The sequence below is a fragment of the Typopeltis vanoorti genome, chromosome 3 (genome assembly GCF_054136105.1).
Source record: "Typopeltis vanoorti isolate ZY-2024b chromosome 3, IOZ_Tvanoo_1.0, whole genome shotgun sequence".
NCBI lineage: Eukaryota > Metazoa > Arthropoda > Arachnida > Uropygi > Thelyphonidae > Typopeltis > Typopeltis vanoorti.
In genome coordinates this window covers 128550296-128564724 of record NC_143551.1, presented here as the reverse complement: position 1 = coordinate 128564724, position 14429 = coordinate 128550296, and the positions used below count along the sequence as shown (strand labels likewise).

General features: G+C 37.8%; 1 protein-coding gene across 1 annotated transcript in view; it reads right to left on the bottom strand.

Moving 5' to 3' along the window:
- Positions 1-14429, bottom strand: part of PIG-O (phosphatidylinositol glycan anchor biosynthesis class O) — a 151359-nt gene that overhangs the window by 25761 nt on the left and 111169 nt on the right. The window lies entirely within an intron of this gene.

The following is a 14429-nucleotide window of genomic DNA, read 5'->3' as shown; positions in this document are numbered from 1 at the left end:
AAAAACCAGAGGTCCATTAAATAACAAATTTTGCTCTATATAATGCACACATACTGTATTCATTATTATTTGTATAATAACTACTTCATTACACGATACATAATCATTATAAGTTAATCATCACTTTTAACTGATCTTCAGCTCTGTGAATATTAGATGTATTCTGCTTCTTCATATCCTATTATAGTAGACGTCATTTACTGTGATCACTTTGGGACAGTTGCCCTTCAATAACAATAACTGGCTGGCAACATTAAGCAAAGGATATAAAAAATTGCATTATTTATTTCAATTTATTTTTATAAACTTTTTAATAAGCAACAACATAAAATTTATTTTAAAAACATATCTAGTGTTGTCTGTCTTGTGTTTTAATATAGTAATTCGTAATTAAATTGCTCATAGTTATGCCTTTTGAAATTTGTGGCATGCCACAAAAAAGTATTCATAGAGCTTCTTGCATCTGGACATTGATTGGAGGAGCTTTTAAAATTTGTTCTTCTATACTTGTAGTAGGTTCACTTTATTCTAATAGTTTAAAGTTCCCATCAGAAGTAGCTTGACATGACACCCTCTGTCCAAAAAGAAACTAGTGGCGCCACCTGTTGTATCTTTTTGTTGTCAAAAGCGGCAACCTTCATTAGTGTTGTGTCAACTGTTAATGACATTTGTTTCATTAGAAGCCAAGTTATAGTGCCAAGAGTGACAGTGTGTTTTGACAAACGGTCGGAAAATGAGTTTCAAACAGAGAGCTGCAATTGACTTTTGTGTTAAACTTGATAAAAGTTTTACCGAAATGCTTCAAATGTTTCAAAAAAGCATACGGTGATGAATGCTTATCCCGTACTCAAGTTTACGAGTGTTTAAGCGATTTCAAATTGGTCGTGAGATGCTTGAGGATGACAAAAAGCCAGGCTGTCCAAACACTGGACTAAGCGAAGTTAACATCAAAAGGGCATGATTTCATCAAAGAAAACCCAAAATCGTCCATGAGATTGAAGATGAATTGGGGATTCCAAAATCAACTGTGCACAACATTTTGACCAAGAGTTTGTGCCTTTGTAAACTAAATTTGCGATTTGTTCCCCACAAATTGACCGACGACCAAAAAATGTATTGAATTGAACACTGCAAGGACCTCATTAAAACATCTTATAAGGACTCAAACTTACTTGAAACGATCGTTACTGGTGACGAAACATGGTGTTTTGAGTATGAGCCCAAAACAAAGCGCCAGAGTGCTGAGTGGAGACAACCAGAAGAGGGACATCCGAAAAAAAAGTCACTTGAAGAAGTCAAAAGTAAAGACAACACTGATTGTTTCTACGATTTCAAGGGCATTATCCACAAAGAATTCGTTCCGCCTGGCCAAATGGTCAATGGAGAGTTTTATCTCGAAGATTTGAAGCGATTGATAGTGAGAATTCATCGTTTATGGCATGAATGTCATGACCGCCCGTTCGTCAAAACACAGTCACTCTTGGCACCATAACTCGGCTTCTAATGAAACAAATGTCAAATATTTGATGAAGGTTGCCACTTTCGACAACAAAAAGATACAACAGGTGGAGCCACTAGTTTATTCTATTTTCGAAAAGTTCGGTTTCTTTTTGGACAGAGGGTGTATTTCTAACACTGTCATTGCAGCCACCACTCCAACATTATCAATATCCAGCCAATTTTCAAATTCTTCTTTTGACATACTTCTAGGGTTTTTATCAAAAATTTCATTTGTAAGATATTCAAATTCTTTGGAAGAAGGAGTTTCAGAGTTGTTTTAAAAAATCCACCTTTTTGGAAGCAGTTTTCAATAGTCTTCTCTGAGACTTGTTTCCATGACATTGCTACCAAATGCAATGCATCAAGAAGGGAAATTTTTTTTTAAGATTGCACTTTGCATCAGATTGGTCTTTTACACAATCAAGTTCAGCTATAATTCTCGCACAATCTTTCCTGTGATAATATGCTTTAAAAGCTCATATGATATCCTGGTCACATGGTTGAATTAACAATGTAGTGTTCGAAGGCAAGAAGATTACTTTGATGTTCTTTAACAATAAATCATTTGTGTGCAGTGCAGATGTCTACTAACAAGAAACTTTTTCCCACTTTAATTTAAGATCCCACAACTAACCAATTGTTGAAAATTTGCACTAGAACAGTAGTCAACAGGCAAACTTTTGACACCTTTAAAACGCCAACAATTTTTACTTTTTCCAATCACTAGGAGTTCCTGTTTCTCACCTTTCATATCAACACAACAAAGAACTGTCACTTGCCCTTTTGAAGATTTAAATCCTTTAGTACTTTCATTTTTAAACAAATAAGTAAGTTCAGGCATTGCAAGAAAATAGTCCTGTTTCATCTGCACTGTAAATATCCTCAAGAGAATATTCAGCAATAATTTTTAGCCACTCAGTTTTAATCCATGCATCAGCTGATAAAAAAAACGGCACTTTTTTTCTTCACCACAAATATACTTGTACACAATATTCTCTCACTTTTTCCACCTGTTAAACCATCCATCAGTTGTGGTGAAATTTTCTTTGCCCATTGTTTTTGCAAGTTCTGCTTTTTGATGCATCAAAGGCCCATTAATCAAAGCATTCCTTTCACAAACATTACTAAAACAAATTTTCAATGCCGATTCAACTTGAATATCCTCACCAGATCGAGCTCTCTTCCCATCTATGCACTCATTAGTAAGAGCTGAAGTTTTAATGTTTGATATGTTTTTTAAGATCGTACACATAAGTGGTTGTGAATTTTTTAAACATATAGCCAAACTATGCCGACTCGTTTTGGGTTACTTTCGTAGCACTACAAAATTCTTCGCTTTTTTTTGAAATGATAAATCTTTATGTTTTTTACTTGCTTCTGCCATAATGCTAAGGACTGTTTTAACAAGTACTGAAAGAGAGCACGAAAATAAACTGGAAAAATCACAATTCGACTGTACTTATACCCACCTGCATTTGCATGGAAGATTTAAGATTTTTGGAAAAATAAGATTAAAAAAATCTTAACACAAGTCAGATTTCGACAAATGTTCTTTGTCAAATTTTTTCCTGATTAATTATTAAAGTTCTTAAATCTGAGAAAAAGCTAAACATTCGAGGATTTTGAATGACCTGTGTCATTATAAATCCTCGAATAATAACCGACCTTTGATTATAATAGGCAGATTATTTTTATTTCATTTTAAATGGTTTAAATAAATTTGTTTTGGGACTGACTGATTTTGATCGCAATAAGTGGAATCTACTGTATTTACAAATGCAAGTGTTGGGTATTCCAGATTTTATCAATTGATTCTAATTTTTGTTTTTAATAGCTTATGTTCTTTTCCTTTTTCTATCCATCATGGATTAATTTTATTAAAATAATGCAACAAACTAAACACAGTATCTACATATGTATGCAAATCCAGTATAGACCTGTTAGGATTGCCATATATTCAGCATATATACATGCATACACACATGCAGCTACACATGTCATGGGAAATTACAGAAGTGGTACCAACTGATACATGCTGTGCTGCTCACTTCTGGTTTATGAGTTCTTACAGTATTTCTTGCATTGTACATTAAAAATTATTGTTACAACTCAAGTAACTAAACAACTTACAGATATTATGCCATATTTAATTACATACTAGACTTTTCTAGTGGAAAGGCTTAGACGTTGGTTATGCATTATTACTAAATAGTTTAGGGAAATAACAATGTAGACTAGGATATACATTAAAATAACTTTTTAATACAAATCCAATATTTCGGCAACGTCACGTTGCCATTTTCAACAGGAACTTGTGAGCAAGACATGTGCATGCAGGCACAGCAAACAGTAAATGAGGACGAAGCAGGAAGCTATTCTTTCTCCTAAAGTCCTACTGGTGCCTCCTAGCAGGCAATGTTGGTATTCTTGGGCGAGTGGGCTGAGGTCTTCTGATGTGGGTTTCCCAAATTTGAGGCAGTCTCATGCAGCCAAATTTGTTGAGGTTTGGATTGTTTCTTAGGGCTGAGGCTGATTCCATGAAAAGCCTTTCGTACTTGTATTACTACAGTGAATAATCGTGGCTTTCTTCCACCGTATTCTATGGCGGGAATCCAGAGCATGGTCTGCAAGACCAGAGTGGCTGTATTGGTGGAACCGGATGTAGTCCTTGTGTAATTCTGATATTGGTTGTCCTGCCTGTTTGGCCAATATCACAGCCCTATTTCAGTTCACAATGAACTCAGGCTATTTTGTTTGGCAAGGAAAATTTCTACAAACAAATAGAGGGGAAAGCCATGGGTTCTCCACTCTCCCCACCCTTGGCCAACTTTTATATGGAGACTTTTGAAGAGAAAGCCTCCATATTCTACCGCACGTAAAGCCCGCCATTATGGTAAAATGAAGTTGAAGCTATCAAGACAACTTAATCGTCTCGCATTCCTAAAACGCTGCCGGGATAACCAGGTAATTCCTAACTGTGTTAAATTGAAGCACCAGTTCTCTTCACAAAAGGTTCTTCGCATTTATTATCGTGCCAGCCAAGCGTTGCTCAGGGAACAAATCGCTACTACTCGCCGTTTCCTGAGTGATGCTAACTTAACTATCCAGGCACTCGAAGATGACCTTTCAAGCACCTTAAGCCATGAAATGTGGTCTATTTTGCACGACATCTCGTGCACTGCAGCGGAGAAAGAATTTAAAAAAGTACGAGATCGACACATCAAAAAATTTGAAAATTTAATAAAGAAGAATGCGATCTCGAAACCACAACGTCCTACCGAAAGGTAGTCAACCTTTCGTCGTGTACTGTGAAACCTGAAGCACTCGACGCCCTCTCAAGTGGCCACAACTTCGCCATTGCACCCAGAAGAATACCTGCAGAGGATATTATGATACAAGTTGAACACGAGATACGATACCGTCTCCTAACCATGTCACCAACGATATCAGACTGGATGTGGCTTTTGTTCTGACCAAAGCAAAACCACCTAAAGCCAACATGCCCATTAAAGAAATTAAATCTCTACTGGAATTAAAGAAAAACAAGAAAATAATAGTCACCAAAGCGGATAAAGGGAACGCCACAGTATTGCTTAACCAAAAGGATTATACAGGCAAGCTGAAAGCTCTATTGTTAGATCGGGCTACTTACCTCCCTATCGAGTACAATCCCACCAACTCACAAATTAGAAAACTCCACAGACTCCTTAAGAAGGTCACTTCTTGGCCTGTGAAAGTCACTAACAAATTAAAACCATTTAACTCCATACCCCCTGTATTTATGGACTCCCAAAAATACATAAGGAAAATGTGCCATTACTTCCCATAGTGGATGGCATTGATTCCCCCACATACAAACTAGTTAAACATTTAGCCAAAGCTCTCACACACTATACTGGCAACACACCTTCATACATAAAAAACTCAGCCCACTTCAAAGCCAGCATAGAAAACCTTACACTCAAACACACTGACGTCTCCTCCTTATTCAAAGAATCCTTAGAGCTAATCCAAGCTAAATTTCCTCCCGATATCACAGCCCTATTTCAGTTCACAATGAACTTAGGCTATTTTGTTTGGCAAGGAAAATTCTACAAACAAATAGAGGGGACAGCCATGGGTTCTCCACTCTCCCCACCCTTGGCCAACTTTTATATTGAGACTTTTGAAGAGAAAGCCTTAAACTCTGCCCCACAAAAACCAACCATTTGGCTTCAATATGTAGATGATTTATTCGCTATTTGGCCACATGGCTCCGATGCACTCCTCTCCTTCCTAACACACACTTAAACAACCAACACCCCCAGAATCAAATTCACCCTGGAAGAAGAAGAAAAAAACAACTGCCTTTCTTTCTTAGACACACTAGTCACCCGCCAGCTTGATGGAACCTTGGTTTTCTCAGTCTATAGAAAACCCACCCATACATTCGCCAACAATCCCACCACCCTTCCTCACAGCAATATGGTGTCATTAAGACACTACACAACAGGGCTAAACTTATATGTTCAAATGACAATGCCCTAACCACAGAACTAAACCACATTCTCAACACTTTCTCAACCAATGGCTACCCTCCCAAGACAATCCAAAAAATATTGCAACCAATAAACCACAACCCCCCCCCCCCTGAACAAGGATTACTCTAAATCCATCACCATACCCTATATCAGAGGCACCTCGGAAAAAATTTAAAAAATCTTAAAAAAACACGGCTTAACTTCTTGTTACAGACCATATAAGAAATTGGCATCCCTTATCTGCTCCACAAAATATCAACCCTTCCCCACTAGACCTACCTGGTGTATACCAGGTCCCTTGCAGCTGTAAGCTGTCCTACTTTGGCCAAACAGCAGGACAGCCAATATCAGAATTACAGAACACAAGGACTACATCCGGTTCCACCAATACAGCCACTCTGGTCTTGCAGACCATGCTCTGGATACCTGCCATAGAATACGGTGGAAGAAAGCCACGATCATTCACTGTAGTAAATACAAGTACGAAAGGCATTTCATGGAATCAGCCTCAGCCCTAAGAAACAATCCAAACCTCAACAAATTTGGCTGCATGAGACTGCCTCAAATTTGGGAAACCTACATCAGAAGACCTCAGCCCAATCGCCCAAGAATACCAAAATTGCCCGCTAGGGGGCACCAGTAGGACTTTAGGAGAAAGAATAGCTTCCTGCTTAGTCCTCATTTACTGTTTGCTGTGCCTGCATGCATGGCACAGCAAACAGTAAACGTTGCCATTTTCAACAGGAACTCTTGTGCAAGCCTGTGTCTTGTACAAGAGTTCCTGTTGAAAATGGCAACGTGACGTTGCCGAAATATTGGATTTGTATTAAAAAGTTATTTTAATGTATATCCTAGTCTACGTTGTTATTTCCCTAAACTGTTTAGTAATAATACTAGACTTTTATATCTTAGTTGCCAGGCAAGCAATGCCCAAAAGAAAATTTCATCCATTAAATTGAGATATACTGTATTATTAATTTCAAATAATTTATTACAAGGACAAACCATACAAAATACTGGAAATACTCTCATACCAATATGCTTGGCTGTCATTTTTCTTTCAGTATCATTACGATGAATATATAATGCAATAAGTAAACAAGCGTACCAAGATTCACTAGAAACAGTTATTTTCAAATGTAATGATACAAAGCTGAGAGCAATTATATGTAATCTATTCTTCAAGACGAATGGTCAAATAAACCATCGATTAATGTATATGTGACAGTTCCAACAGCACATATGAAGTTTGTTGTTTTGTATAGCTAGTAAGTGGATGTTAGCATAGTAAAGGTGCTGCAAGACCAGATAAATGTCATGCAAAATGACTTGGTTTTTGTGCAGATTGTCCTGCAAGAGATTTTTTTTCTCAAGATAAGGCATGAAAAACTGAAGGCTAATCCATTTCATAATTTTCTGCAGAGACATCAGCAGCAGGACCCAACTATCTTCATTTGTGAATGATTGCTATGGTATATATTCACCTTTCTAAATTTTGTAACCTCTCCTAATCTGACCTACATAAGCCTTGCCACAGGAATAGTAGATTTCATATAGATGATACATCTGGAAACCTCTCCATGTGGGGCACCTGTTTGTGGTGGAGGGGGACCTCCCAGTGATGGTACTGGCCCTTTTCATTCTGCCTCTCTTTCTTTGCTTTTCTTTCCCATATTCTTAACTCTACATCTCCTGAGTCTTTTTCACTATCGTTTTTCCAGACCACCATCACTGGAATTCTACGCCCTGCCACTGTGTTTGCCATGCAGTGTGACCCGTGGGCATCTGGAAAGGGGAATCCTGGCAGTCTTGCACTGCTTTGGCCCCTGCTTCGGCAAGATGGGCAGTCCTGGATGGCCCAGCCAGGATCAATCGGCTAGTGGGCTTGCCTGCAAGGATCAACGGTGTTGCAGCCTGTCTCTCACCCCATGGTCTGGGATCAGGATCCTAGGCTTGCTGTAATGCCAATACAGCATCCTGGGTAGCCCTGGCGTTTCACTCCTGAGCACGGTCATTGCTTGCCAGGTAGTGGGCGTCCATACATGGCTCCATGATGGGTGGGGAACTCTGGTGGCGAACCAAAAACTTCTTGTGCATGAATCCTTCATCCTCAAATGTTTCAGGGACCCTAACAAAGTCCCAACCAAGTACAGATAATACCGTAGATACAGCATATGGAAACAGAAGTAAGAAACAAAAGATATATGATGCTAACATAAATGTACATACATTTTTAATCATTCATGCTACATTCATGAAAAACCAATAGGGAAAATGTCACCCATCTTTATTCAGAAAGGTTTAGGACTGGCAGGACCTCCCAAAACTGTTAAGAAATTGCATTCTGGTGATGTCCTTGTGGAAACATTGTGTCAGCAACATTCCGAGAAACTACTGAGAGCAACAACAATGGGTGGAATAGAAATTATAGTAACACCTCATAAAACCCTTAACTCCTGTAGAGGAGTGATATCAGAATAGGATCTCCTTGATGTTCCTGATGAGGAGATATGTTCAGAACTTAAAGATAAGGAGTGACAGGCGTGAGGCGCATCCTGATACGTAGGAATGGCCGCCTAATTCCAACCAAGAACATCATCCTTACTTTTGATACACCTAAGCCTCTAACATCTGTAAAAGCAGGGTATCTCAGCTGTCCTGTTAGAATGTACATCCCTAACCCACTGAGATGCTTTAAACATCAGAGATATGGACATGCCCAAACTGCCTGTCGTGGTTCTACTACCTGTGCTTGATGTGGTAGTAAAGAGCATGATAGCAAATCTCGCTATGCAAAAAAAAGCTAAATGTGTCAACTGACAGGGAGATCATCCAGTTTACTCTTGTTAAATCTTGAATGAAGGAGAAATTTATTGTACTACATTTCATTCAGATTTAACAAGTATCAGACTCTCGGAGAAATACTTGTATATTGGTAAAGGTGAAATTGATTGTAAAATAACGATAAAATCCATGATTTAAAAATTTCCTTATGTAATATAATATTAAGTGTCTTTGTGAATACAACAGAGGTTGAAAATAGATGAAAAATGTTAGTATGCCAAAGTTTAGATCAAAGTTACAGAAGAGATAAGCGGATTAAAAACATGTCTGGAGGCAGTCATGTACGCAAGGTCTAAAAGGCACATGGGAGTTTCCCATGGACATGCAAGGAGGAGCGACGGCACAGAGTGCAGAAGAATTAGGTGCCGGGTAAAAACAATGACGTAGTAGGGAGAATATCACAGTAGTGAATATATAGAGCTTGGCAATGCCAACTCGAGGGCTTTTTTCCATCTTGTTCCTGTCGTTCCCAGAGAAGGAAGTTCAAGTGTGGTCGAGAAGGATGATGTCCATAGGCAAACAGAGATCCAGATCGAGCAGAGGCCTCGGCACAGTGTATAATCAGCGTAGACCGAGATGATATGCGGAACCACATGGACCGATCCCCGCAGACCAGCTTCGCCTACATAGAAGGAAATGAATCGTGAATGTATTCGCTAGCCAGTCTTTTCCGAAAGCAGTAAACCGGAGGAAGAAACAATGAGCCGTAAGAATATAACAGATGATTGAAAGAGAAAGCCAGAGTGATCCTAATGCTCCAGTAATGTAAGAACTTTTTAAATCTTTTGTATATACAGGAATGTTAGATGGTAACGAAGATAGGAACTGATAAGTTATTGGACTTTCTAAGTGTAATAGGACTTTAGCATCTGATCCACATATAGATTGTTATAGCTCTGTGTATGAGAACTTGCAAAGTGTTGTGATTGAATATATAGTTTTGTTATAGTCAGATAGTTCCTGAGACCAAGATTTAGTAAATGATTACCTATGAATGTCAAGTCATTAGAAGGAATTCATAATATGTTTAGTATTAGATATTGCTTCATGTTGAGAAAGATTAAGAATGCCCAGGTCACATCTGCATGATTGAATTAATTTAGTTAAGTAATCATCATTAATTGTACTGTAATTTTTGATGAATAATCCTTTCTTGTAAACCTAATAACTTGCCTGATCTATGTTCTCAATGCACCACTCATAAAGTAGAACCTGTGCAAACAAAAAATTTTGGGGATAGCCACGACTGCAGTAAAATTAAGACACAAATTTTTGGTGAAATTTGGAATAGTAATTGTATGGATATTGAATATTGTATATGAGAACTTGCAAAGTGTTGTGATTGAATATATAGTTTTGTTATAGTCAGATAGTTCCTGAGACCAAGATTTAGTAAATGATTACCTATGAATGTCAAGTCATTAGAAGGAATTCATAATATGTTTAGTATTAGATATTGCTTCATGTTGAGAAAGATTAAGAATGCCCAGGTCACATCTGCATGATTGAATTAATTTAGTTAAGTAATCATCATTAATTGTACTGTAATTTTTGATGAATAATCCTTTCTTGTAAACCTAATAACTTGCCTGATCTATGTTCTCAATGCACCACTCATAAAGTAGAACCTGTGCAAACAAAAAATTTTGGGGATAGCCACGACTGCAGTAAAATTAAGACACAAATTTTTGGTGAAATTTGGAATAGTAATTGTATGGATATTGAATATTGTGCCATTCTGAGTGTTTTCTCCCAGATCACGAAACTTCTCTAGTCTAATAATTTTGGATGGCGCAGCATTAACAAATAAATTTTTCCAAAATTAGAAACAGGGTTAATACCAGAATTATAACAAAGGGATTGGCTTTAGCCTGAAGCAGTGTCTTTGTTAACAGTGCGGTGCATTATCATTCAATACGTTTATAGCGGCCAGCAGATAGAGAAATAATAAGACTTGTATGAGTAAGGAATTAATGAGACTTAAGAGAGAATTAAGAGAAACAAATGAGTAAATAAGGTAGACAGGTAAGGGTATATATCAACATAACGTAAATTTACAATGATGCAGACAGTAGGATGATTGAAGATTTAATAAAATCTGATATAGGTAAATATAAATATATAACAAAAAAAAAATTAACAAAAATTTACACTCTCATGCATGTCAGAAATGGAAAGATGAAAAAGAAATACAAAGAATGAAAACAGCAAAACATAACATACCAGGATGCAAAAAGAAAGCTAGCTACTATCACGTGAACCTGCTCTGAGATCCTCTTATGCTGAGAAGGTAACAATTAAGAAAGTGACAGTAGCAACTCAAACTTGTATGTCTGTTCCACCATCTGATAATTTCACCATACCTGCACCTTATGATCACAAGTACTTCTCTGTTGAGTGCATGAATCACATGACCTTACTCCAGAGAAACTCCAAAAATGATCCCACTCAATGAAAACTCACTTGTCAAAAAAATTATGGCAAAGATATCACTTAAAGATAAGCCACCAGATACTCCCACAGAAAAAATGGATACTTCAATACCTAGTGAAAGTAAACTAAACTTACCAACTGACCCCAATACATCAGACGTATTGAATACTCTACCGAGGGAGAGATGGACACTGACCATCCATAGTTCCCTAAAACAATTGATAAATATAAATATGACAAAGGTAAGCCCTCCACCTCCAGAAAACCAGACAAGTCTATAAAACCAAAACAATAGGAAAATTTGTACAATGGAACTGTTGTGGATTTCACCAGAATATAGATGATATCAAGATTTTGTTGCAGAAACACAAACCTTTCTGTTTCTGTCCACAGACCCAATGAGGACCCTACCTTTAGGAATTTCGCTGTTGTATGCAAGGATAGAACTGGAGGTGGTCCTGCTCATGGAGGAGTAGCTATCCTAGTAGGCAGTCATATTCCTTTCCATCAGGTCCAACTTAATACTTCTCCTGGAAGCAATAGTGATTTGCTTCTCCATGGGATTTCTTATTACAGTATGTTCAATTTATTTACCACCAAGTGCTGAGTTAAATGAAATTGATCTTGATAACCTTATCTTGCAATTGCCTGAACCCATACTTTTGATGAGTGACTTTAATGGTCGCAATACTCTATGGGGTAGTGCCAACACTAATAGATGAGGTCGAATCATTGAAAGAAATCTTGATAATAATAACCTCTCCCTTTCAAAGAATAATAAATTCAATACTTTCTTCCATATGCCTACCCGTTCATATTCTACAATTGATCTTGTAATCTGTTCCCCTTCCATTCTTCCACTGCTCACGTGGGGCATTGAAGAGAACATATATGGAAGTGATCACTTTCCTGTTCTCTGCACAGTGTCTTCACAGGAACCATGTTCACCCACATGGATACCTGTACGGAAAATGCTGGAACACTTTCTCTCATCTTGCAAAATTTAATGCTGATATCATCAGTCAAGTGCCTATCAATGAAGCAGTAAAATATATAACAGAGTGCATTGTCCAGGCAGCAACAGCCTCCATCACAAAAACATCATCTCTGTTTCCACTCTATCCAAAGCCTTGGTGGAACCCAGAATGTCAGGCAACCAAAAAAGATCAACACAGAGCATGGAGCATATTTCGTAGATACCCCACCACATCAAATTTAATAACTTTCAAGTGTGCTCAAGCCAAAGCACACTATGTGAGGCATCAGAGTCAAAAACAATCATGGATCCAATTTACTACATCAATTAATCAAATGACCAGTCCAAAAATTGTATGGGATAAAATCCAGAAAATGAAAAGCAGATATAGAACACATTGTTTGTCTACCTTAGACCATAATGGAAGTGTTATTGCTGATCCCAAAGCCATTGCAGACACTCTGGAAGAACGTTTTTGCCAGAATCTCAGCAACAGCTTCATATCCTCCTGAATTTTTAATTCTGAAAGAACAGCAAGAGAAACAAAGGCTAAATTTTTCTACTAATGTACTTGAGCCATACAATCAGCCATTTGTTAAGGAGGAACTAAAAAGAGCTCTCCTACTATCTCACCTTAGTGCAGTAGGGCTTGATGACATCCATTATGAAATGATAAAACATCTACCATCATCTTCTATGGATCTCCTTCTCTTACCATACAACAGAATACTTGGAGAGAAAGAGTTTCCAAATTCTTGGCATAAGTCAATTGTCATTGCTATCCTAAAACCAGGAAAAGATCCAACACGAATAAATAATTATCGACCCATTGCTCTGAACAGCTGTCTATGTAAGATACTAGAGAAAATGGTTAATGCCAGACTGCTCTGGTATTTAGAAAGCAACAATCTTCTCTCCAATACACAAGGGTTCCGTAGACATCGCTCAACTTTAGACCATTTGGTTCGTTTAGAAACTTGTATAAAAGATCCATTTCTGAAGATAGGAGATATGGCATATGAAAAGACCTCTATAACCTGAGTCTTAAAGTTTTTAATAAATATAGGAAGGTGTCCTTTAAGACCCAGGTTATAGCGGTCTTTTCATATGCCATATCTCCAGGATGTCTCATAAGTTTTTTCCATGTAAAAAAAAAAAAAAACTGAAGCAAGGTGTTCTTGCTTCAGAAATGGATCTTTTATACAAGTTTCTAAATGAACAGAATGGTCAAAAGTTGAGCGATGTCTACGGAACCCTTGTGTATTCAGGCAAATTTTGCAAGTCAGAGTGGGAAATATGCTATCTCGATCATATCATCAAGAACAGGGTGTTTCCCAAGGCTCTGTCTTAAGTGTGACACTTTTCACTGTTAAAATTAACTCAATCACCGAACAGCTTCCTCCCACTGTATAAAATGCTCTATATGTTGATGACCTCACAATTTACTGCCACTCCTGTAACATGAGGGTAACTGAAAGACAACGTCAGCAAGCAATTGATCATGTTTCTCTGTGGGCTCTTAGCAATGGGTTTCGGTTTTCAACAGAAAAAAAGTCTCTGTGTACACTTCTGTTGAAAACGCAGTCTTCACCCAGATCCTGAATTAAGAATGGGACACACTATTATTCCAGTAGCTACAGAAGCCAAGTTCTTGGCACTAATCTTTGACAGTAAACGTACATTTCTAGTACACATTCGTCAACTAAGAGAAAAGTGCAAGAGAGCGCTGAACCTTCTTTGCACTCTATCCTCTACTGAGTGGGGTGCTGATCGAGCTTCATCGCTCCATCTTTATCGTGCACTTATACGTTCAAAGCTGGATTATGGTCCCAAGTCTATGGTTCTGCAACACTGAGTAACCTGCGATGGTTGGATTCCATCCATCATCAGGGTATACGGATAACTACTGGTGCCTTTCACACATCACCCACTCAGAGTCTTTATGTTAAATGAACTAGCTCTATCACTTCGACAGAAACAGTTGTCTATTAATTATTCCCTAAAGATAAATTCTCTCCCAGATCATCCTACATGGACTAGTCTCTTTTCTCTGCATGGGAAGCTCAATATCACACACTTCAAACTGCCATACGTCCTTTTGGTATGCGTGTTAAAGAGACTGCAAGCTCTTAGTATAAATGTTAACCACATTGCCT